Genomic DNA, 26,282 nt, shown 5'->3' with positions numbered 1-26,282 from the left:
TGAGGATTGAATTATAGTGAAGGTAAGGTAGAGAACAGTATAAAGTTGTTATATGAAGTAGTAGATCGTATTAAGAATTATTTGTGGATGAATGTGAGGATGTGAATGAATATGAGAGGTAAAAGTGTTTTTTTTTTTAAATCCCTAGTATTAGAAACACACCTGTAGCAAAAGATAAAGGCCACAAGTGAGCAAATGATGAATGACCAAATCCAATCTCCCCTCTGAGGTGGTTGGTAGGATGGAGTGGACAATGGAACGGTATTTCATCTTGAGCCCACTTCATATTTCTTTTGCAGACCTACTTTTGGTAATCTGCCTCAATTAACGGAGAATGTGGATGGAAGGAGGAGGAGGTGAAGGGGCTTTCTGCCTGTCCTCACTTTTAGAGTGGAGTCCGGCAGAAAGCCCATAATGTAATTCGGACAAATTGGGAGCCAAATTGGGAACCAAATTTGGGATAAAGAAAAGAGGCAGAGTACTGAAAAGTAAGTCCAGTGAAAGTGCTCTTAAATGCAACCTGACGCAGAATGTGTATCTTATATTAAAGCCATATAGAAGTGTTTGTATTTAATTTGTATGTATTTACATGAGGATTGAATTATAGTGAAGGTTAGGTGATGGTAGAGAACAGTATAAAGTTGTCATATAAAGTAGTAGATTGTTTTAAGAGTTATTTGTGAATGAATGTGAGGATGTGGATGAATATGAGAAGTAAAAGTGTTTTTTGAAATCCGTAGTATCAGAAACACACCTGTAGCAAAAGAAAAAGGGCACAAGTGAGCAAATGATGAATGACCAAGTCCAATCTCCTTTCTGAGGTGGTTGGTAGGATGGAGTGGACAATGGAACGGTCTTTCATCTTGAGCCCACTTCATATTTCTTTTGCAGACCTACTTTTGGTAATCTGCCTCAATTAACGGAGAATGTGGATGGAAGGAGGAGGAGGTGAAGGGGCTTTCTGCCTGTCCTCACTTTTACAGTGGAGTCCGGCAGAAAGCCCGTAATGTAATTCGGACAAATTGGGAGTCAAATTGGGAACCAAATTTGGGATAAAGAAAAGAGTACTGAAAAGTAAGTCCAGTGAAAGTGCTCTTAAATGCAAGCTGGCACAGAAGGACTGAATTATAGTGAAGGTAAGGTGATGGTAGAGAACAGTATAAAGTTGTTATATAAAGTGGTAGATAGTTTTAAGAATTATTTGTGGATGAATGTGAGAATGTGGATGAATATGAGAAGTAAGTGTTTTTTTTTAAATCCCTAGTATCAGAAACACACCTGTAGCAAAAAAAAACAAAAAAAATTATGCTTACCTGGTAAATTTCTTTCTTTTGCGATGTACCGAGTCCACTGATTCATCCTTACTTGTGGGGTATTCTCCTTCCTAACAGGAAGTGGCAAAGAGAGCACCAGAGCAGAGCTGCCTATATAGCTCCCCCCTTAACTCCACCCCCCAGTCATTCGACCGAAGGCCAAGGAAGAAAAGGAGAAACTATAAGGTGCAGAGGTGACTTTAGTTTATAGACAAAAATAGCATCTGTCTTGAATAGACAGGGCGGGCCGTGGACTCAGTACATCGCAAAAGAAAGAAATTTATCAGGTAAGCATCAATTTTGTTTTCTTTTGCATGATGTGCCGAGTCCACGGATTCATCCTTACTTGTGGAATACCAATACCAAAGCTTTAGAACACGGATGAAGGGAGGGACAAGACAGAAACCTAAACAGAAGGCACCACTGCTTGCAAAACCTTTCTCCCAAAAATAGCTTTCGAAGAAGCAAAAGTATCAAATTTGTAAGATTTTTTAAAAGGTATGAAGCGAAGACCAAGTCGCAGCTTTACAAATCTGTTCAACAGAAGCATCATTTTAAAAGCCCATGTGGAAGCTACCGCTCTAGTAGAATGAGCTGTAATCCTTTCAGGAGGCTGCTGGCCAGCAGTCTCAGAAGCCAAACAAATTATGCTTTTCAGCCAAAAGGAAAGAGAAGTCGCCGTAGCCTTTTGACCCCTACGCTTTCCAGAATAGACAACAAACAAAGAAGATGTTTGACGAAAATCTTTGGTTGCCTGCAAATAAAATTTCAAAGCACAAACCACGTCCAAGTTGTGCAACAGACGTTTCTTCTTACAAGAAGGATTAGGACACAGAGAAGGAACAACAATTTCCTGATTGATATTCCTGTTAGTAACAACCTTAGGTAGTAACCCAGGCTTAGTACATAAAACCACCTTATCAGCATGGAACACAAGATAAGGCAAGTCACATTGTAATGCAGAAAGTTCAGAAACTCTTTGAGCTGAAGAGATAGCAACTAGGAACAAAACTTTCCAAGATAAAAGCTTAATATCTATGGAATGCATGGGTTCAAACGGAACCCCCTGCCGAACTCTAAGAACCAAATTTAGATTCCATGGCGGAGCAACAGATTTAAACACAGGCTTAATTCAAGCCTGACAAAAAGCCTGAACGTCTGGAACATCTGCCAGATGCTTGTGCAACAAAATAGACAGAGCAGATATCTGTCCTTTTAAAGAACTAGCTGACAATCCTTTCTCCAATCCCTCTTGGAGAAAAAAGACAAAATCCTAGGAATCCTGATTTTACTCCAGGAGAAACCTTTGGATTCGCACCAAAAAAGATATTTATGCCATATCTTATGATAGATTTTCCTGGTAACAGGCTTTTGAGCCTGAATCAAGGTATTTATGACTGACTCAGAGAAACCCCGCTTTGATAGAATCAAGCATTCAATCTCCAAGCAGTCAGTTGCAGAGAAATTAGATTTGGATGCTTGAATGGACCTTGAATCAGAATGTCCTGTCTCAGCGGCAGAGTCCAAGGTGGAAGAGATGACATGTCCACCAGGTCTGCATACCAAGTCCTGCGTGGCCACGCAGGCGCTATCAAAATCACTGATGCTCTCTCCTGTTTGATTCTGGCAATCAGACGTGGAAGGAGAGGGAAAGGTGGAAACACATAAGCCAGGTTGAACGACCAGGGTACTGCTAGAGCATCTATCAGTATTGCCTGAGGATCCCTTGACCTGGAGCCGTAATGAGGTAGTTTGGCGTTCTGATGAGAACCAGTTGAGCAAACACCTGCGGATGGAGTTCCCACTCCCCCGGATGAAAAGTCTGACGACTTAGAAAGTCTGCCTCCCAGTTCTCTACACCTGGGATATAGATCGCTGACAGATGGCAAGAGTGAACCTCTGCCCATTGAATTATCCTTGAGACCTCTATCATCGCTAAGGAACTCCTTGTTTCACCCTGATGATTGATAGAAGCCACAGTCGTGATGTTGTCCGACTGAAACCTGATGAATCTGACCGAAGCCAGCTGAGGCCATGCCTGGAGAGCATTGAAAATCGCTCTTAATTTCAGAATATTTATCGGTAGGAGAGCCTCCTCCCGAGTCCACAACCCCTGAGCCTTTAGGGAATTCCAGACTGCACCTCAGCCTAGAAGGCTGGCGTCTGTCGTCCCTATAACCCATTCTGGCCTGCAGAAACACATTCCCTGGGATAGATGATCCTGTGACAACCACTAAAGAAGAGAGTCTCTGGTCTCTTGATCCAGATTTATCTGAGGAGATAAATCCACATAATCCCCATTCCACTGATTGAGCATGCATAGTTGCAGTGGTCTGAGATGTAAGCGAGCAAACAGAACTATGTCCATTGCCACTACCATTAGACTGATTACCTCCATACACTGAGCCACTGACGGCTGAGGAATGGAGTGAAGAGCTCGGCAGGTGGACAAAATCTTTGATTTCCTGACCTCCGTCAGAAATATCTTCATGTCCACAGAGTCTTTCAGAGTCCCTAGAAATGAAACTCTTGGCAGGGGGGAAAGATAACTCTTCTTTACGTTCACCTTCCACCTGTGAGATCTTAGAAAGGCCAACACTAACATAGTAACATAGTAACATAGTAGATAAGGTTGAAAAAAGACTGAAGTCCATCGAGTTCAACCTATACAAATCTAAAATACTTAGAAAAAGCTCCAGTTAAGCTTAAATAACCCCATTAAAATGTGACCCATTTAATACTAGCAATCATATCCATGATTTTTGTTTATATACAGAAATGTATCTAGACTATTTTTAAATGTATCTATGGTATTGGCATTCACTAACTCCTTTGGTAATGAGTTCCACAATTTTATTGCTCTTACAGTGAAAAAACGTTTCCGTTGCAGGAGATTAAATCTCCTTTCCTCCAACCTTAAATTATGACCTCTTGTCAGAAACAATTTTCTTGGAATAAACAGAGCTTCTGCCATCTCTGTATATGGGCCTTGAATATATTTATATAAAGTAATCATGTCACCTCTCAAGCGCCTTTTTTCTAAAGAAAACAGACCCAGTTTGGCTAGCCTCTCCTCATAGGTTAATTTCTCCAATCCCCTTATTAGCTTTGTGGCCCTTCTCTGAACTTTTTCTAGTTCTGCAATATCTTTTTTAGCAATTGGTCCCCAGAACTGCACTCCAAACTCAAGGTGAGGTCTTACCAGGGCTTTATATAATGACAGAATTATGCTTTCCTCCCTTGAATCAATGCCTCTTTTAATACATGCTAGTATCTTATTAGCCTTTGAAGCTGCTGCCCTGCATTGTGCACCCATCTTTAGCTTGTTATCTATTACTACTCCCAAATCCCTTTCCTCCTGTGTTTGGCTAAGTCTTGTCCCATTTAAAAAATACGCAGCCTGCTTATTTTTACTTCCAAAATGCAGAACCTTGCATTTTTCCATATTAAATCTCATTTTCCATTCACTTGCCCATAGTTCTAATTTTAGCAAATCCCTTTGTAAAGAGAGTTCGTCCTGCTCTGACCTTATGACCTTACTTAACTTAGTATCATCTGCAAAAATAGAGATGTCGCTATTTAATCCTTGCTCCAAGTCATTTATAAAAATATTAAAAAGAACAGGGCCCAGTACTGATCCCTGGGGGACGCCACTGATTACCTTTGTCCAATCTGAGTATGATCCATTTACTACTACTCGTTGCTCCCTATCTTTTATCCAGTTATTTATCCATGAGCTAACATTTTCAGCTATTCCCAGTCCCTTAATTTTGTGCATTAATCTCTCATGTGGCACTGTATCAAATGCCTTTGCAAAATCTAAGTATATCACATCAACTGATTCCCCTTTATCTATATTTTTACTTACTTCCTCGTAGAATCTAATTAGATTAGTTTGACATGATCTATTTCTCCTAAAGCCATGCTGATTAGAACTCATAATCTTGTTTACACGAATATGCTCATCAATATAATCCCTTATAATCCCTTCAAATATCTTCCCCACTATTGATGTCAGACTAACTGGTCTATAGCTTCCTGGATCATCCCTGCTTCCCTTTTTGAAGAGTGGCACCACATCAGCTTTACGCCAATCCTGGGGTACCATGCCTGAGGATAATGAGTCTTGAAAAATTAAGAGTAAAGGTTTGTCTATAACAGTGCTAAGTTCCCTTAACACCCTTGGGTGTATTCCATCTGGGCCTGGAGTTTTATTTACCTTAATATTTTCCAGTTTTTTCCTGATATCCTCTAAACAAAACCCAGTTAGTGGTATGGACTGGCATGTTCTATTCTGTTCCAAAGTATCATTCAATGGTTCCTCTCTTGTGTATACTGAAGAAAAAAACTGGTTTAGTACCTCAGCCTTCTCCCTGTCATTATAAGTCTGTGTGAGACCTGGCTAATTGGAAGGTCGACGCTTGAATCAGAATGTCGTCTAGATAAGGCACCACTGCTATGCCCCGTGGACTTATAACCGCCAGAAGGGACCCTAGCACCTTTGTGAAGATGCGTGGTGCCGTGGCCAACCCGAAAGGAAGAGCCACAAACTGATAATGCTTGTCCAGAAAGGCGAACCTGAGGAACTGGTGATGATCTTTGTGGATAGGAATGTGTAGATACGCATCCTTTAAATCCACGGTGGTCATATATTGACCCTCCTGGATCAATGGTAAGATAGTCCGAATGGTCTCCATCTTGAAGGATGGGACTCTTAGGAACTGGTTTAGGATCTTGAGATCCAGAATTGGTCTGAATGTTCCCTCCTTTTTGGGAACAATAAACAGATTGGAGTAGAACCCCTGTCCTTGTTCTGCTTTTGGAACAGGGCAGATCACTCCCATGGTAAAAAGGTCTTCTACACAGCGTAAGAACGCCTCTCTTTTTGTTGGGTTTACAGACAATTGAGAAAGATGGAAAAATATTATAGAAGAAATGAGAGAGTAGTATATACCACTTATAAACCTCACGGTGCCTCCCTCTTAACAAATTATATCTTACTAAAAAGGAGAGAGAAAAATATTAGAGAATACAATAATCCTCTAAAAAAGAAAGGGAATAAAAACGGCACACATATGAGGTGAATTCAACAATTTATTAAACTCATATAGCATTTACAAAAGAAGTTTGCCCAAACTTATATATCTTTTGAATCAAACGGATACATTGTATTCAGTATGAAGATTGCTTTGTCTTGCTAACAGCACGGCCTGTCCAATCAGGTTATTTTTGGAGGCTGACCCCTCCCATTTATACATTCATCATAGGGAGGAGGTGAATGAACTTTTGTTAGCATTGCATGAACTTTATATTTGCTTGCTTGCTCGTGTATATGTATATGTTTCTCTGTCTTGTTCCAAACTGTATACATTTACTCTGTGATCACAGGTTATTATAAATTGGATTCATAAGAGGATTATTTCATCTGTATTATATCCTGCCGTTTCTTCAAGCAAGGCTATGTATGCCTGTGATGCTAGATACAATTCATTTGATGTTTTATTACCTGTACTTTGCTATATGCGACTGATATAGAATATATATATACAGGGAGTGCAGAATTATTAGGCAAGTTGTATTTTTGAGGATTAATTTTATTATTGAACAACAACCATGTTCTCAATGAACCCAAAAAACTCATTAATATCAAAGCTGAATATTTTTGGAAGTAGTTTTTAGTTTGTTTTTAGTTATAGCTATTTTAGGGGGATATCTGTGTGTGCAGGTGACTATTACTGTGCATAATTATTAGGCAACTTAACAAAAAACAAATATATACCCATTTCAATTATTTATTTTTACCATTGAAACCAATATAACATCTCAACATTCACAAATATACATTTCTGACATTCAAAAACAAAACAAAAACAAATCAGTGACCAATATAGCCACCTTTCTTTGCAAGGACACTCAAAAGCCTGCCATCCATGGATTCTGTCAGTGTTTTGATCTGTTCACCATCAACATTGCGTGCAGCAGCAACCACAGCCTCCCAGACACTGTTCAGAGAGGTGTACTGTTTTCCCTCCTTGAAAATTTCACATTTGATGATGGACCACAGGTTCTCAATGGGGTTCAGATCAGGTGAACAAGGAGGCCATGTCATTAGATTTTCTTCTTTTATACCCTTTCTTGCCAGCCACGCTGTGGAGTACTTGGACGCGTGTGATGGAGCATTGTCCTGCATGAAAATCATGTTTTTCTTGAAGGATGCAGACTTCTTCCTGTACCACTGCTTGAAGAAGGTGTCTTCCAGAAACTGGCAGTAGGACTGGGAGTTGAGCTTGACTCCATCCTCAACCCGAAAAGGCCCCACAAGTTCATCTTTGATGATACCAGCCCAAACCAGTACTCCACCTCTACCTTGCTGGCATCTGAGTCGGACTGGAGCTCTCTGCCCTTTACCAATCCAGCCACGGGCCCATCCATCTGGCCCATCAAGACTCACTCTCATTTCATCAGTCCATAAAACCTTAGAAAAATCAGTCTTGAGATATTTCTTGGCCCAGTCTTGACGTTTCAGCTTGTGTGTCTTGTTCAGTGGTGGTCGTCTTTCAGCCTTTCTTACCTTGGCCATGTCTCTGAGTATTGCACACCGTGTGCTTTTGGGCACTCCAGTGATGTTGCAGCTCTGAAATATGGCCAAACTGGTGGCAAGTGGCATCTTGGCAGCTGCACGCTTGACTTTTCTCAGTTCATGGGCAGTTATTTTGCGCCTTGGTTTTTCCACACGCTTCTTGCGACCCTGTTGACTATTTTGAATGAAACGCTTGATTGTTCGATGATCACGCTTCAGAAGCTTCGCAATTTTAAGAGTGCTACATCCCTCTGCAAGATATCTCAATATTTTTGACTTTTCTGAGCCTGTCAAGTCCTTCTTTTGACCCATTTTGCCAAAGGAAAGGAAGTTGCCTAATAATTATGCACACCTGATATAGGGTGTTGATTTCATTAGACCACACCCCTTCTCATTACAGAGATGCACATCCCCTAATATACTTAATTGGTAGTAGGCTTTCGAGCCTATACAGCTTGGAGTAAGACAACATGCATAAAGAGGATGATGTGGTCAAAATACTCATTTGCCTAATAATTCTGCACTCCCTGTATATATATATATATATATATATATATCACATATTTATGCAGCTCTGTGGTGTTACTTTACCTCTGCATGTATACGTGATATATTAGAGCTCTACCTGTTTTGGATTTTATAGCTATCCAATTCAGGAACTGGTACTAATTGTGTGATTTAATGATACAGGCTTGTATTATATTGATATGAGATGTAGTTCTGGTTTTAATTTGTATATAGTGGTGCGGTTGCATGTTTCTGCTCTATTTTTGAGATGGCAGGACATGTTTGGGCAAACTTCTTTTGTAAATGCTATATGAGTTTAATAAATTGTTGAATTCACCTCATATGTGTGCCGTTTTTTATTCCCTTTCTTTTTTAGAGGATTATTGTATTCTCTAATATTTTTCTCTCTCCTTTTTAGTAAGATATGAGAAAGATGGAACCTCCCCCTTTGAGGGGAGTCCTTGAAATCTAGAAGGTATCCCTGGGTTACAATTTCTACTGCCCAGGAATCCTGAACGTCTCTTGCCCAGGCCTGAGCAAAGAGAGAGAGTCTGCCCCCTACTAGATCTGGTCTCAGATCGGGGGCTACCCCTTCATGCTGACTTAGTGGCAGCAGCAGGCTTTTTGGCCTGTTTACCCTTGTTCCAAGCCTGATTAGGTCTCCAGGTTGGCTTGGATTGAGCAAAATTCCCCTCTTGCTTTGCAGCAGAGGATGAGGAAGTGGGACCACTCTTGAAGTTTCGAAAGGAACAAAAATTATTTTGTTTGGTCCTTGTCTTATTTTACTTATCCTGATGGAGGGTATGACCCTCCCCTCCAGTAATGTCTGAAATGATCTCCTTCAGTGCAGGCCCGAATAAGGTCTTACCTTTGAAAGGGATCGACAAAAGTTTAGATTTAGATGACACATCAGCTGACCAGGACTTAAGCCATAACGCTCTATGCGCTAAAATGGCAAAACCTGAAGTCTTTGCCGCTAACTTAGCAAGATGAAAAGCGGCGTCTGTAATAAAAGAATTAGCCAACTTAAGAGCCTTAATTCTGTCCAAAATATCATGTAGTGGGGTCTCCATCTGAAGAGCCTATTCTAGAGCCTCAAACCAAAAGGCAGCTGCAGTGGTTACAGGAACAATGCATGCTATAGGTTGAAGAAGAAAACCTTGATGAACAAAAACCTTCTTTAGGAGACCCTCTAATTTTTTATCCATAGGATCAATTAAAGCACAGCTGTCTTCAATAGGTATAGTTGTACGCTTAGCCAGAGTAGAAATAGCTTCCTCCACCTTAGGGACCGTCTGCCATGAGTCCTTTATGGTGTCAGAAATAGGGAACATTTTCTTAAAAACAGGAGGGGGAGCGAACGGAATACCTGGTCTATCCCACTCCTTAGTAACAATGTCCGAAATCCTCTTAGGGAACGGAAAAACATCAGTGTAAACAGGAACCTCTAAATATTTGTCCATTTTACATAATTTCTCTGGAACTACAATAGGGTCACAATCATCCAGAGTAGCTAAAACCTCCCTAAGCAATAAGCGGAGGTGCTCTAGCTTAAATTTAAATGCTGTCATATGTGAATCTGTCTGAGGAAACTTCTTTCCTGAATCTGAAATCTCACCCACAGATAGGAAATCCCTCATCCCTACCTCAGAACATTGTGAGGGAATATCGGATACGGCAACTAAAACGTCAGAAGGCTCAGCATTTGTTCTTAACCCAGAGCTACTGTGCTTCCCTTGCAACCCAGGCAGTTTTGATAAAACCTCAGTGAGGGTAGTATTCATAACTGAAGCCATATCTTGCAAGGTAAAAGAATTAGACGCACTAGAAGTACTTGGCATCGCTTGTGCGGACGTTACCGGTTGTGACACTTGGGGAGAACTAGAAGGCAAAACCTGACTTCCTTCTGTCTGAGAATCATCTAATGCCAAATTTTTATAAGTCAAAATATGCTGTTTGCAATTTATAGACATATCAGTACAAGTGGGACACATTCTAAGAGGGGGTTCCACAATGGCTCCTAAACAAATTGAACAATGAGTTTCCTCAGTGTCAGACATGTTTAACAGACTAGTAATAAAGCAAGCAAGCTTGGAAAACACTTTATTTAATGAAAAAAACACAATTTGCAAAAACAGTACTGTGCCTTTAAGAAAAAAAAAGGCATACACAAACTGCAAAACAGGGTAAAATTGCTTCAAAGTTTCCGAAATTTTTACATTGTACCCACTAAGCCTTAGAAGGATTGCACCACAAGTAAAGAAACATTAACCCCACAAATGACAAAACCGGATTGAAATTTGTCTAAAAAACGGTTAAAACCCCTATTAGCACCTTGCCACAGCTCTGCTGTGGCCCTACCTGCTATTAGGAACCATAATCTGGGGTTAAAACTTCGAATAGGCCCTCAGAAGACTATCAGGAGCTCAGGAGAAGATGCTTGCTCCTTATCTGAATTACTAAGTTCGCAACTGAGGCACGAAAATAGGCCCCGCCCACCTCACTCGATGTTGCTGGGGCCTGCACAAATCTAGCAAACTAAGTTTGAACCATGTGGGTTATAACAACCCTAATTAAGCCAAATGACCCCTCAAGCAAACGTTCCCATAAAAAAACGTTACTCAGAAAACACAAACGTTTGTCACTTTTTTAAGAAACAAACTAAGTGCCCCCCCCAAAAAAAACTTAGCCCTTCATGCAAGCTAGTAAAACCTCATTCATACTAGGATTACTGCTTCCCCTTCCCCTAATGGGGATACTGTCAGCCTTTTTGAGTTAACACAGTCTCTGCAGAAAGTATGACTGAACATACCTCATTGCTGCATAGCAAGAAACCGTTCCTCACACTGAAGTTTTCCTGTACTCCTCAGCTACTGTGGGAACAGCAGTGGACCTTAGTTACAAATGCTAAGATCATAATCCTCCAGGCAGAAATCTTCATCTATGTCCTGCCTGAGAGTAAATAGTACAACACCGGTACCATTTAAAAATAACAAACTCTTGATTGTAGTTAAAACTAACAGCTTAACACCTCTTTCCCTTTACCCTTCCTGATTAGAGCCAGCAAAGAGAATGACTGGGCGGTGGAGTTAAGGGGGGAGCTATATAGGCAGCTCTGCTGTGGTGCTCTCTTTGCCACTTCCTGTTAGGAAGGAGAATATCCCACAATTAAGGATGAATCCGTGGACTCGGTACATCATGCAAAAGAAAAGGGCACAAGTGAGCAAAATATTAATGACCAAGCCCAATCTCCCCTCTGAGGTGGTTGGTAGGATGGAGTGGACAATGGAACGGTCTTTCATCTTGAGCCCACTTCATATTTCTTTTGCAGACCTACTTTTTGTAATCTGCCTCAAATAACGGAGAATGTGGATGGAAGGAGGAGGAGGTGAAGGGGCTTTCTGCCTGTCCTCACTTTTACAGTGGAATCCGGCAGAAAGCCCATAATCTAATTCGGCCAAATTGGGAGTCAAATTGGGAACCAAATTTGGGATAAAGAAAAGAGACAGAGTACTGAAAAGTAAGTCCAGTGAAAGTGCTCTTAAATGCAACCTGGCACAGAATGTGTATCTTATATTACGGCCAAGAAGAAGTATTTGTATTTAAAGTTGATGTATTTACATGAGGACTGAATTATAGTGAAGGTAAGGTGATGGTAGAGAACAGTATAAAGTTGTTATATAAAGTGGTAGATAGTTTTAAGAATTATTTGTGGATGAATGTGAGGATGTGGATGAATATGAGAAGTAAAAGTGTTTTTTGAAATCCCTAGTATCAGAAACACACCTGTAGCAAAAGAAAAAGGGCACAAGTGAGCAAAAGATTAATGACCAAGCCCAATCTCCCCTCTGAGGTGGTTGGTAGGATGGAGTGGACAATGGAACGGTCTTTCATCTTGAGCCCACTTCATATTTCTTTTGCAGACCTACTTTTGGTAATCTGCCTCAATTAACGGAGAATGTGGATGGAAGGAGGAGGAGGTGAAGGGGCTTTCTGCCTGTCCTCACTTTTAGAGTGGAGTCCGGCAGAAAGCCCATAATCTAATTCGGCCATATTGGGAGTCAAATTGGGAACCAAATTTGGGATAAAGAAAAAAGGCAGAGTACTGAAAAGCAAGTCTAGTGAAAGTGCTCTTAAATGTAACCTGGCACAGAATGTGTATCTTATATTACGGCCATAAATAAGTATTTGTATTTAAAGTTGATGTATTTACATGAGGACTGAATTATAGTGAAGGTAAGGTGATGGTAGAGAACAGTATAAAGTTGTTATATGAAGTAGTAGATAGTTTTAAGAATTATTTGTGGATGAATGTGAGAATGTGGATGAATATGAGAAGTAAAAGTGTTTTTTGAAATCCCTAGTATCAGAAACACACCTGTAGCAAAAGAAAAAGGGCACAAGTGAGCAAATGATGAATGACCAAATCCAATCTCCCCTCTGAGGTGGTTGGTAGGATGGAGTGGACAATGGAACGGTCTTTCATCTTGAGCCCACTTCATATTTCTTTTGCAGACCTACTTTTTGTAATCTGCCTCAAATAACAGAGAATGTGGATGGAAGGAGGAGGAGGTGAAGGGGCTTTCTGCCTGTCCTCACTTTTAGAGTGGAGTCCGGCAGAAAGCCCATAATCTACTTCGGACAAATTGGGAGTCAAATTGGGAACCAAATTTGGGATAAAGAAAAGAGACAGAGTACTGAAAAGAAAGTCCAGTGAAAGTGCTCTTAAATGCAACCTGGCACAGAATGTGTATCTTATATTACGGCCATATAGAAGTGTTTGTATCTAAATTTTATGTATTTACATGAGGATTGAATTATAGTGAAGGTAAGGTAATGGTAGAGAACAGTATAAAGTTGTTATATAAAGTAGTAGATAGTTTTAAGAATTATTTGTGGATGAATGTGAGGATGTGGATGAATATGAGAAGTAAAAGTGTTTTTTTGAAATCCCTAGTATCAGAAACACACCTGTAGCAAAAGAAAAAGGGCACAAGTGAGCAAAAGATGAATGACCAAGCCCAATCTCCCCTCTGAGGTGGTTGGTAGGATGGAGTGGACAATGGAACGGTCTTTCATCTTGAGCCCACTTCATATTTCTTTTGCAGACCTACTTTTTTTAATCTGCCTCAAATAACGGAGAATGTGGATGGAAGGAGGAGGAGGTGAAGGGGCTTTCTGCCTGTCCTCACTTTTAGAGTGGAGTCCGGCAGAAAGCCCATAATCTAATTCGGCTATATTGGGAGCCAAATTGGGAACCAAATTTGGGATAAAGAAAAAAGGCAGAGTACTGAAAAGCAAGTTTAGTGAAAGTGCTCTTAAATGTAACCTGGCACAGAATGTGTATCTTATATTACGGCCATATAGAAGTGTTTGTATTTAAAGTTGATGTATTTACATGAGGACTGAATTATAATGAAGGTAAGGTGATGGTAGAGAACAGTATAAAGTTGTTATATAAAGTGGTAGATAGTTTTAAGAATTATTTGTGGATGAATGTGAGAATGTGGATGAATATGAGAAGTAAAAGTGTTTTTTTGAAATCCCTAGTATCAGAAACACACCTGTAGCAAAAGAAAAAGGGCACAAGTGAGCAAATGATGAATGACCAAGTCCAATCTCCCCTCTGAGGTGGTTGGTAGGATGGAGTGGACAATGGAACGGTCTTTCATCTTGAGCCCACTTCATATTTCTTTTGCAGACCTACTTTTGGTAATCTGCCTCAATTAATGGAGAATGTGGATGGAAGGAGAGGGAGGTGAAGGGGCTTTCTGCCTGTCCTCACTTTTAGAGTGGAGTCTGGCAGAAAGCCCATAATCTAATTCGGACAAATTGGGAGTCAAATTGGGAACCAAATTTGGGATAAAGAAAAGAGGCAGAGTACTGAAAAGTAAGTCCAGTGAAAGTGCTCTTAAATGCAACCTGGCACAGAATGTGTATCTTATATTACGGCCATATAGAAGTGTTTGTATCTAAATTTTATGTATTTACATGAGGATTGAATTATAGTGAAGGTAAGGTGATGGTAGAGAACAGTATAAAGTTGTTATATAAAGTAGTAGATAGTTTTAAGAATTATTTGTGGATGAATGTGAGGATGTGGATGAATATGAGAAGTAAAAGTGTTTTTTGAAATCCCTAGTATCAGAAACACACCTGTAGCAAAAGAAAAAGGGCACAAGTGAGCAAATGATGAATGACCAAGTCCAATCTCCCCTCTGAGGTGGTTGGTAGGATGGAGTGGACAATGGAACGGTCTTTCATCTTGAGCCCACTTCATATTTCTTTTGCAGACCTACTTTTGGTAATCTGCCTCAATTAACGGAGAATGTGGATGGAAGGAGGAGGAGGTGAAGGGGCTTTCTGCCTGTCCTCACTTTTAGAGTGGAGTCCGGCAGAAAGCCCATAATCTAATTCGGACAAATTGGGAGTCAAATTGGGAACCAAATTTGGGATAAAGAAAAGAGACAGAGTACTGAAAAGTAAGTCCAGTGAAAGTGCTCTTAAATGCAACCTGGCACAGAATGTGTATCTTATATTAAGGCCAAGAAGAAGTATTTGTATTTAAAGTTGATGTATTTACATGAGGATTGAATTATAGTGAAGGTAAGGTGATGGTAGAGAACAGTATAAAGTTGTTATATGAAGTAGTAGATAGTTTTAAGAATTATTTGTGGATGAATGTGATGATGTGGATGAATATGAGAAGTAAAAGTGTTTTTTTGAAATCCCTAGTATCAGAAACACACCTGTAGCAAAAGAAAAAGGGCACAAGTGAGCAAATGATGAATGACCAAATCCAATCTCCCCTCTGAGGTGGTTGGTAGGATGGAGTGGACAATGGAACGGTCTTTCATCTTGAGCCCACTTCATATTTCTTTTGCAGACCTACTTTTTTTAATCTGCCTCAAATAACGGAGAATGTGGATGGAAGGAGGAGGAGGTGAAGGGGCTTTCTGCCTGTCCTCACTTTTAGAGTGGAGTCCGGCAGAAAGCCCATAGTCTAATTCGGCCATATTGGGAGCCAAATTGGGAACCAAATTTGGGATAAAGTAAAAAAAGGCAGAATATTGAAAAGCAAGTTTAGTGAAAGTGCTCTTAAATGTAACCTGGCACAGAATGTGTATCTTATATTACGGCCATATAGAAGTGTTTGTATTTAAAGTTGATGTATTTACATGAGGACTGAATTATAATGAAGGTAAGGTGATGGTAGAGAACAGTATAAAGTTGTTATATAAAGTGGTAGATAGTTTTAAGAATTATTTGTGGATGAATGTGAGAATGTGGATGAATATGAGAAGTAAAAGTGTTTTTTTGAAATCCCTAGTATCAGAAACACACCTGTAGCAAAAGAAAAAGGGCACAAGTGAGCAAAAGATGAATGACCAAGCCCAATCTCCCCTCTGAGGTGGTTGGTAGGATGGAGTGGACAATGGAACGGTCTTTCATCTTGAGCCCACTTCATATTTCTTTTGCAGATCTACTTTTGGTAATCTGCCTCAATTAACGGAGAATGTGGATGGAAGGAGGAGGAGGTGAAGGGGCTTTCTGCCTGTCCTCACTTTTACAGTGGAGTCCGGCAGAAAGCCCATAATCTAATTCGGACAAATTGGGAGTCAAATTGGGAACCAAATTTGGGATAAAGAAAAGAGACAGAGTACTGAAAAGTAAGTCCAGTGAAAGTGCTCTTAAATGCAACCTGGCACAGAATGTGTATCTTATATTACGGCCATAAAGAAGTATTTGTATTTAAAGTTGATGTATTTACATGAGGATTGAATTATAGTGAAGGTAAGGTGATGGTAGAGAACAGTATAAAGTTGTTATATGAAGTAGTAGATAGTTTTAAGAATTATTTGTGGATGAATGTGAGGATGTGGATGAATATGAGAGGTAAAAGTGTTTTTTGAAATCCCTAGTATCAGAAACACACCTGTAGCAAAAGAAAAAGGGCACAAGTGAGCAAATGATGAATGACCAAGTCCAATCTCCCCTCTGAGGTGGTTGGTAGGATGGAGTGGACAATGGAACGGTCTTTCATCTTGAGCCCACTTCATATTTCTTTTGCAGACCTACTTTTGGTAATCTGCCTCAATTAACGGAGAATGTGGATGGAAGGAGGAGGAGGTGAAGGGGCTTTCTGCCTGTCCTCACTTTTACAGTGGAGTCCGGCAGTATAAAGTTGTTATATAAAGTAGTAGATAGTTTTAAGAATTATTTGTGGATGAATGTGAGGACCTACGGTGTGTCCGGTCCACGGTTTCATCTTTACTTGTGGGATATTCTCATTCCCTACAGGAAATGGCAAAGAGAGCACACAGCAAAAGCTGTCCATATAGCCCCCCCTCTGGCTCCGCCCCCCAGTCATTCGACCGACGGTTAGGAGAAAAAGGAGAAACTATAAGGTGCCGTGGTGACTGTAGTGTACAGAAAACATAATTTATGTAAGAACTTACCTGATAAATTCCTTTCTTTGATATTAGCAAGAGTCCATGAGCTAGTGACGTATGGGATATACATTCCTACCAGGAGGGGCAAAGTTTCCCAAACCTCAAAATGCCTATAAATACACCCCTCACCACACCCACAAATCAGTTTAACGAATAGCCAAGAAGTGGGGTGATAAGAAAAAAAGTGCGAAAGCATAAAAAATAAGGAATTGGAATAATTGTGCTTTATACAAAAAAATCATAACCACCACAAAAAGGGTGGGCCTCATGGACTCTTGCTAATATGAAAGAAAGGAATTTATCAGGTAAGTTCTTACATAAATTATGTTTTCTTTCATGTAATTAGCAAGAGTCCATGAGCTAGTGACGTATGGGATAATGATTACCCAAGATGTGGATCTTTCCACGCAAGAGTCACTAGAGAGGGAGAGATAAAATAAAGACAGCCAATTCCGCTGAAAAATAACCCACACCCAAAATAATTTAAATTTTATAATGAAAAAAACTAAAAATATAAGCAGAAGATTCAAACTGAAACAGCTGCCTGGAGTACTTTTCTACCAAAAACAGCTTCAGAAGAAGAAAACACATCAAAATGGTAGAATTTAGTAAAAGTATGCAAAGAAGACCAAGTTGCTGCTTTGCAAATCTGATCAACCGAAGCTTCATTCCTAAACGCCCAGGAAGTAGAAACTGACCTAGTAGAATGAGCTGTAATCCTCTGAGGCTGAGTTTTACCCGACTCGACATAAGCATGATGAATTAAAGATTTCAACCAAGATGCCAAAGAAATGGCAGAGGCCTTCTGACCTTTCCTGGAACCGGAAAAGATAACAAATAGACTAGAAGTCTTTAGGAAAGTCTTAGTAGCTTCAACATAATATTTCAAAGCTCTAACTACATCCAAAGAATGCAATGATTTCTCCTTAGAATTCTTAGGATTAGGAAATAATGAAGGAACCACAATTTCTCTACTAATGTTGTTGGAATTCACAACCTTAGGTAAAAATTCAAAAGAAGTTCGCAACACCGCCTTATCCTGGTGAAAAATCAGAAAAGGAGATTCACAAGAAAGAGCAGATAATTCAGAAACTCTTCTGGCAGAAGAGATGGCCAAAAGGAACAAAACTTTCCAAGAAAGTAATTTAATGTCCAATGAATGCATAGGTTCAAACGGAGGAGCTTGAAGAGCCCCCAGAACCAAATTCAAACTCCAAGGAGGAGAAATTGACTTAATAACAGGTTTTATACGAACCAAAGCTTGTACAAAACAATGAATATCAGGAAGATTAGCAATCTTTCTGTGAAAAAGAACAGAAAGAGCAGAGATTTGTCCTTTCAAGGAACTTGCAGACAAACCTTTATCCAAACCATCCTGAAGAAACTGTAAAATTCTCGGAATTCTAAAAGAATGCCAGGAAAAATGATGAGAAAGACACCAAGAAATATAAGTCTTCCAGACTCTATAATATATCTCCCTAGATACAGATTTACGAGCCTGTAACATAGTATTAACCACAGAGTCAGAGAAACCTCTTTGACTAAGAATCAAGCGTTCAATCTCCATACCTTTAAATTTAAGGATTTGAGATCCTGATGGAAAAAAGGACCTTGCGACAGAAGATCTGGTCTTAACGGAAGAGTCCACAGTTGACAAGAAGCCATCCGGACAAGATCCGCATACCAAAACCTGTGAGGCCATGCTGGAGTTACCAGCAGAACAAACGAGCATTCCTTCAGAATCTTGGAGATCACTCCTGGAAGAAGAACTAGAGGCGGAAAGATATAGGCAGGATAATACTTCCAAGGAAGTGACAATGCATCCACTGCTTCCGCTTGAGGATCCCTGGATCTGGACAGATACCTGGGAAGTTTCTTGTTTAGATGAGAGGCCATCAGATCTATTTCTGGAAGTCCCCACTTTTGAACAATCTGAAGAAATACCTCTGGGTGAAGAGACCATTCGCCCGGATGCAACGTTTGGCGACTGAGATAATCCGCTTCCCAATTGTCTATGCCTGGGATATGGACCGCAGAAACTAGACAGGAGCTGGATTCCGCCCAAACCAGAATTCGAGATACTTCTTTCATAGCTAGAGGACTGTGAGTCCCTCCTTGATGATTGATGTATGCCACCGATGTGACATTGTCTGTCTGAAAACAAATGAACGATTCTCTCTTTAGAAGAGGCCAAGACTGAAGAGCTCTGAAAATTGCACGGAGTTCCAAAATATTGATCGGTAATCTCACCTCCTGAGATTCCCAAACCCCTTGTGCCGTCAGAGACCCCCACACAGCTCCCCAACCTGTAAGACTTGCATCTGTTGAAATTACAGTCTAGGTCGGAAGAACAAAAGAAACCCCCTGAACTAAACGATGGTGATCTGTCCACCACGTCAGAGAGTGTCGTAGAATCAGTTTTAAAGATATTAATTGAGATATCTTTGTGTAATCCCTGCACCATTGGTTCAGCATACAGAGCTGAAGAGGTCGCATGTGAAAACGAGCAAAGGGGATCGCGTCCGATGCAGCAGTCATAAGACCTAGAATTTCCATGCATAAGGCTACCGAAGGGAATGATTGTGGCTGAAGGTTTCGACAAGCTGATATCAATTTTAGACGTCTCTTGTCTGTCAAAGATAGAGTCATGGACACTGAATCTATCTGGAAACCCAAAAAGGTTACCCTTGTCTGAGGAATCAATGAACTTTTTAGTAAATTGATCCTCCAACCATGATCTTGAAGAAACAACACAAGTCGATTCGTATGAGATTCTGCTAAATGTGAAGACTGAGCAAGTACCAAGATATCGTCCAAATAAGGAAATACCACAATACCCTGTTCTCTGATTACAGACAGAAGGGCACCGAGAACCTTTGTAAAAATTCTTGGAGCTGTTGCTAGGCCAAACGGCAGAGCCACAAACTGGTAATGCTTGTCTAGGAAAGAGAATCTCAGAAACTGATAGTGATCTGAATGAATCGGAATATGCAGATATGCATCCTGTAAATCTATTGTAGACATATAATGCCCTTGCTGAACAAAAGGCAGGATAGTCCTTACAGTTACCATTTTGAATGTTGGTATCCTTACATAACGATTCAATATTTTTAGATCCAGAACTGGTCTGAAGGAATTCTCCTTCTTTGGTACAATGAAGAGATTTGAATAAAACCCCAGCCCCTGTTCCAGAACTGGAACTGGCATAATTACTCCGGCCAACTCTAGATCTGAAACACATTTCAGAAATGCTCAAGCCTTCGCTGGATTTACTGGGACACGGGAAAGAAAAAATCTCTTTGCAGGAGGTCTTATCTTGAAACCAATTCTGTACCCTTCTGAAACAATGTTCTGAATCCAAAGATTGTGAACGGAATTGATCCAAATTTCTTTGAAAAAACGTAATCTGCCCCCTACCAGCTGAGCTGGAATGAGGGCCGCACCTTCATGTGGACTTAGGAGCTGGCTTTGATTTTCTAAAAGGCTTGGATTTATTCCAGACTGGAGATGGTTTCCAAACTGATACCGCTCCTGAGGATGAAGGATCAGGCTTTTGTTCCTTGTTGTGACGAAAGGAACGAAAACGATTATTAGACCTGAATTTACCTTTAGACTTTTTATCCTGTGGTAAAAAAGTTCCTTTCCCCCCAGTAACAGTTGAGATAATAGAATCCAACTGAGAACCAAATAATTTATTACCCTGGAAAGAAAGGGAAAGCAGAGTAGACTTAGAAGACATATCAGCATTCCAAGTTTTAAGCCATAAAGCTCTTCTAGCTAAAATAGCTAGAGACATATACCTGACATCAACTCTAATGATATCAAAGATAGCATCACAAATAAAATTATTAGCATGTTGAAGCAGAATAATAATGCTATGAGAATTATGATCTGTTACTTGTTGCGCTAAAGCTTCCAACCAAAAAGTTGAAGCTGCAGCAACATCCGCCAAAGATATAGCAGGTCTAAGAAGATTACCTGAACACAAATAAGCTTTTCTTAGAAAGGATTCAATTTTCCTATCTAAAGGATCCTTAAAGGAAGTACCATCTGCCGTAGGAATAGTAGTGCGCTTAGCAAGAGTAGAGACAGCCCCATCAACCTTAGGGATTTTGTCCCAAATCTGTCAGATGGCACAGGATATAATTGCTTAAAACATTTAGAAGGAGTAAATGAATTACCCAAATTATTCCATTCCCTGGAAATTACTTCAGAAATAGCACCAGGAACAGGAAAAACTTCTGGAATAACTACAGGAGATTTAAAAACCTTATCTAAAAGTTTAGATTTAGTATCAAGAGTACCAGAATCCTCAATTTCTAATGCAATTAGGACTTCTTTAAGTAAAGAACGAATAAATTCCATTTTAAATAAATATGAAGATTTATCAGCATCAACCTCTGAGACAGAATCCTCTGAACCAGAAGAACCACTATCAGAATCAGAATGATGATGTTCATTTAAAAATTCATCTGAACAATGAGAAGTTTTAAAAGACTTTTTATGTTTACTAGAAGGAGGAATAACAGACATAGCCTTCTTAATGGATTTAGAAACAAAATCTCTTATGTTATCAGGAACACTCTGAGTATTAGATGTTGACGGAACAGCAACAGGTAATGGAACTTTACTAAAGGAAATATTATCTGCATTAACAAGTTTGTCATGACATTCAATACAAACAATAGCTGGAGGAATAGCTACCAAAAGTTTACAGCAGATACACTTAGCTTTGGTAGCTCCAGCACCAGGCAGTGATTTTCCAGAAGTATCTTCTGACTCAGTTGCAACGTGGGACATCTTGTAATATGTAATAGAAAAAACAACATATAAAGCAAAATTAATCAAATTCCTTAAATGACAGTTTCAGGAATGGGAAAAAATGCCAGTGAATAAGCTTCTAGCAACCAGAAGCAATAAATAATGAGACTTAAATAATGTGGAGACAAAAGTGACGCCCATATTTTTTTAGCGCCAGATAAGACGCCCACATTATTTGGCGCCTAAATGCTTTTGGCGCCAAAAATGACGCCACATCCGGAACGTCGACACTTTTGGCGCAAAAGAACGTAAAAAAAATGACGCAACTTCCGGCGACACGTTTGACGCCGGAAACAGAAAAAAAAATTGCTCCAAAAAAGTCAGCGCCAAGAATGACGCAATAAAATGAAGCATTTTCAGCCCTCGCGAGCCTAGCAGCCCACAGGGAAAAAGTCAAATTTTAAGGTAAGAAAAAAATGATTGATTCAAATGCATTATCCCAAATATGAAACTGACTGTCTGAAATAAGGAATGTTGAACATCCTGAGTCAAGGCAAATAAATGTTTGAATACATATATTTAGAACTTTATAAAAAAGTGCCCAACCATAGCTTAGAGTGTCACAGAAAATAAGACTTACTTACCCCAGGACACTCATCTACATGTTGTAGAAAGCCAAACCAGTACTGAAACGAAAATCAGCAGAGGTAATGGTATATATATAAGAGTATATCATCGATCTGAAAAGGGAGGTAAGAGATGAATCTCTACGACCGATAACAGAGAACCTATGAAATAGACCCCGTAGAAGGAGATCATTGAATTCAAATAGGCAATACTCTCCTCACATCCCTCTGACATTCACTGCACGCTGAGAGGAAAACCGGGCTCCAACCTGCTGCGGAGCGCATATCAACGTAGAATCTAGCATAAACTTACTTCACCACCTCCATAGGAGGCAAAGTTTGTAAAACTGATTTGTGGGTGTGGTGAGGGGTGTATTTATAGGCATTTTGAGGTTTGGGAAACTTTGCCCCTCCTGGTAGGAATGTATATCCCATACGTCACTAGCTCATGGACTCTTGCTAATTACATGAAAGAAATAAAATTTTTAAACCTGACTAGAAGCCAGGGCGGGCCGTGGACCGGACACACCGTAGGAGAAAGAAATTCATCAGGTAAACATAAATTCTGTTTTCTCCTACATTGGTGTGTCCGGTCCACGGTTTCATCCTTACTTGTGGGAACCAATACCAAAGCTTTAGGACACGGATGAAGGGAGGAAACAAGTCAGGTAACCTAAACGGAAGGCACCACAGCTTGCAAAACCTTTCTCCCAAAAACAGCCTCCGAAGAAGCATAAGTATCGAATTTGTCAAATTTGGCAAAAGTATGCAGAGAAGACCAAGTCGCTGCCTTACAGATCTGTTCAACAGAAGCCTCGTTCTTGAAGGCCCATGTGGAAGCCACAGCTCTAGTAGAGTGAGCTGTAATTCGTTCAGGAGGCTGCCGTCCGGCAGTCTCATAAGCCAATCGGATGATGCTTTTCAGCCAAAAGGAAAGAGAGGTAGCAGTAGCTTTCTGCCCTCTCCTCTTATCAGAATAAACGACAAACAAGGATGATGTCTGTCTGAAATCCTTTGTTGCTTCTAAATAGAATTTTAAAGCACGGACCACATCTAGGTTGTGTAACAAACGTTCCTTCTTCGAAACTGGATTCGGACACAGAGAAGGAACAACTATTTCCTGGTTAATATTCCTGTTGGAAACCACTTTTGGAAGAAAACCAGGCTTGGTACGTAAAACTACCTTATCTGTATGGAATACCAGATAGGGTGAAGTACACTGCAAAGCAGACAATTCAGAAACTCTTCTAGCAGAAGAAATAGCAACCAAAAACAGAACTTTCCAAGATAGTAACTTAATATCTATGGAATGTAAGGGTTCAAACGGAACCCCTTGAAGAACTGAAAGAACTAAGTTTAGACTCCATGGAGGAGTCATAGGTCTGTAGACAGGCTTGATTCTGACGCCTGTACAAACGCCTGTACATCTGGCACGGCTGCCAGACGTTTGTGCAACAAAACAGACAGAGCAGATATCTGTCCTTTTAGAGAACTAGCTGACAAACCTTTATCCAAACCCTCTTGGAGAAAGGAAAGTATCCTAGGAATTTTAATTTTACTCCAAGAGAATCCCTTGGATTCGCACCAACAGATATATTTTTGCCATATCTTATGGTAAATTTTCCTAGTCACAGGTTTTCTGGCCTGAACCAGAGTATCTATAACCGAATCTGAAAACCGACGCTTAGATAGAATCAAGCGTTCAATTTCCAAGCAGTCAGTTGCAGAGAGACTAGATTTGGATGTTCAAATGGACCTTGTACTAGAAGATCCTGCCTCAAAGGTAGCTTCCATGGTGGAGCCGATGACATATTCACCAGGTCTGCATACCAAGTCCTGCGTGGCCATGCAGGAGCTATTAGAATCACGAGGCCTTCTCCTGTTTGATCCTGGCTACAAGCCTGGGGAGGAGAGGGAACGGTCGAAACACATAAGCTAGATTGAACGACCAGGGCGCCACCAATGCATCCACTAGTGTCGCCTTGGGATCCCTGGATCTGGACCCGTAGCAAGGAACCTTGGAGTTCTGACGAGACGCCATCAGATCCATATCTGGAGTGCCCCATAGTTGAGTTAACTGGGCAAAGACCTCCGGGTGAAGTTCCCACTCCCCTGGATGGAAAGTCTGCCGACTCAAATAATCCGCCTCCCAGTTGTCTACTCCTGGGATGTGAATTGCAGATAGATGGCAGGAGTGATCCTCCGCCCATTTGATGATCTTGGATACCTCCCTCATCGCCAAGGAACTCTTTGTTCTTGATAGAAGAAAAAAAAGTACAACTAACACCACATACTCTTTACCATCCCCGTGGAGATGCTACTTGTTCAGAGCGGCAAAGAGAATGACTGGGGGGCGGAGCCAGAGGGGGGGCTATATGGACAGCTTTTGATGTGTGCTCTCTTTGCCATTTCCTGTAGGGAATGAGAATATCCCACAAGGATGAAACCGTGGACCGGACACACCAATGTAGTAGAAAGGGCACAAGTGAGGAAATGATGAATGACCAAGTCCAATCTCCCATCTGAGGTGGTTGGTAGGATGGAGTGGACAATGGAACAGTCTTTCACCTTGAGCCCATTTCATATTTCTTTTGCAGACCTACTTTTGGTAATCTGCCTCAATTAACAGAGAATGTGGATGGAAGGAGGAGGAGGTGAAGGGGTATTCTGCCTGTCCTCACTTTTAGAGTGGAGTCCGGCAGAAAGCCCATAATCTAATTCGGCCATATTGGGAGCCAAATTTGGGATAAAGAAAAGAGAGTCAGAATACTGAAAAATAAGTCCAGTGAAAGTGCTCTTAAATGCAACCTGGCAGAGAATGTGTATTGTATATTACGGCCATATAGAAGTGTTTGTATTTAAAGTTGATGTATTTACTTAAGGACTGAATTATAGTGAAGGTAAGGTGATGGTAGAGAACAGTATAAAGTTGTTATATAAAGTAGTAGATAGTTTTAAGAATTATTTGTGGATGAATGTGAGGATGTGGATGAATATGAGAAGTAAAATGTTTTTTTGAAATCCTTAGTATCAGAAACACACCTGTAGCTTAAGAAAAAGGGCACAAGTGAGCAAATGATGAATGAACAAGTCCAATCTCCCCTATGAGGTGGTTGGTAGGATCGAGTGGACAATGGAAGGGTATTTCATCTTGAGCCCACTTCATATTTCTTTTGCAGACCTACTTTTGGTAATCTGCCTCAATTAACGGAGAATGTGGATGGAAGGAGGAGGAGGTGAAGGGGCTTTCTGCCTGTCCTCACTTTTAGAGTGGAGTCCGGCAGAAAGCCAACAATCTAATTCGGCCATATTGGGATCCAAATTGGGAACCAAATTTGGGATAAAGAAAAAAAGGCAGAGTACTGAAAAGCAAGTCTAGTGAAAGTGTTCTTAAATGCAACCTGGCACAGAATGTGAATCTTATATTACGGCCATATAGAAGTATTTGTATTTAAAGTTGATGTATTTACATGAGGATTGAATTATAGTGAAGGTAAGGTGATGGTAGAGAACAGTATAAAGTTGTTATATAAAGTGGTAGATAGTTTTAAGAATTATTTGTGGATGAATGTAAGGATGTGGATGAATATGAGAGGTAAAAGTGTTTTTTTTTAAATCACTAGTATCAGAAACACACCTGTAGCAAAAGAAAAAGGGCACAAGTGAGCAAATGATGAATGACCAAATCCAATCTCCCCTCTGAGGTGGTTGGTAGGATGGAGTGGACAATGGAACGGTCTTTCATCTTGAGCCCACTTCATATTTCTTTTGCAGACCTACTTTTGATAATCTGCCTCAATTAACGGAGAATGTGGATGGAAGGAGAGGAAATGGTGGAAACACATAAGCCAGGTTGAAAGACTGACGTTCTGACGAGACGCCATCAGATCCAATTCTGGTGTGCCCCATTGCTGAATCAATTGTGCAAACACCTCTGGATGGAGTTCCCACTCCCCCGGATGAAAAGTCTGACGACTTAGAAAATCCGCTTCCCAGTTCTCCACTCCTGGGATATAGATTGCTGATAGATGGCAAGAGTGAG

Source organism: Bombina bombina, chromosome 3, assembly GCF_027579735.1.
Source record: "Bombina bombina isolate aBomBom1 chromosome 3, aBomBom1.pri, whole genome shotgun sequence".
Lineage (NCBI taxonomy): Eukaryota > Metazoa > Chordata > Amphibia > Anura > Bombinatoridae > Bombina > Bombina bombina.
Note: the sequence above shows the minus strand (reverse complement) of the source record.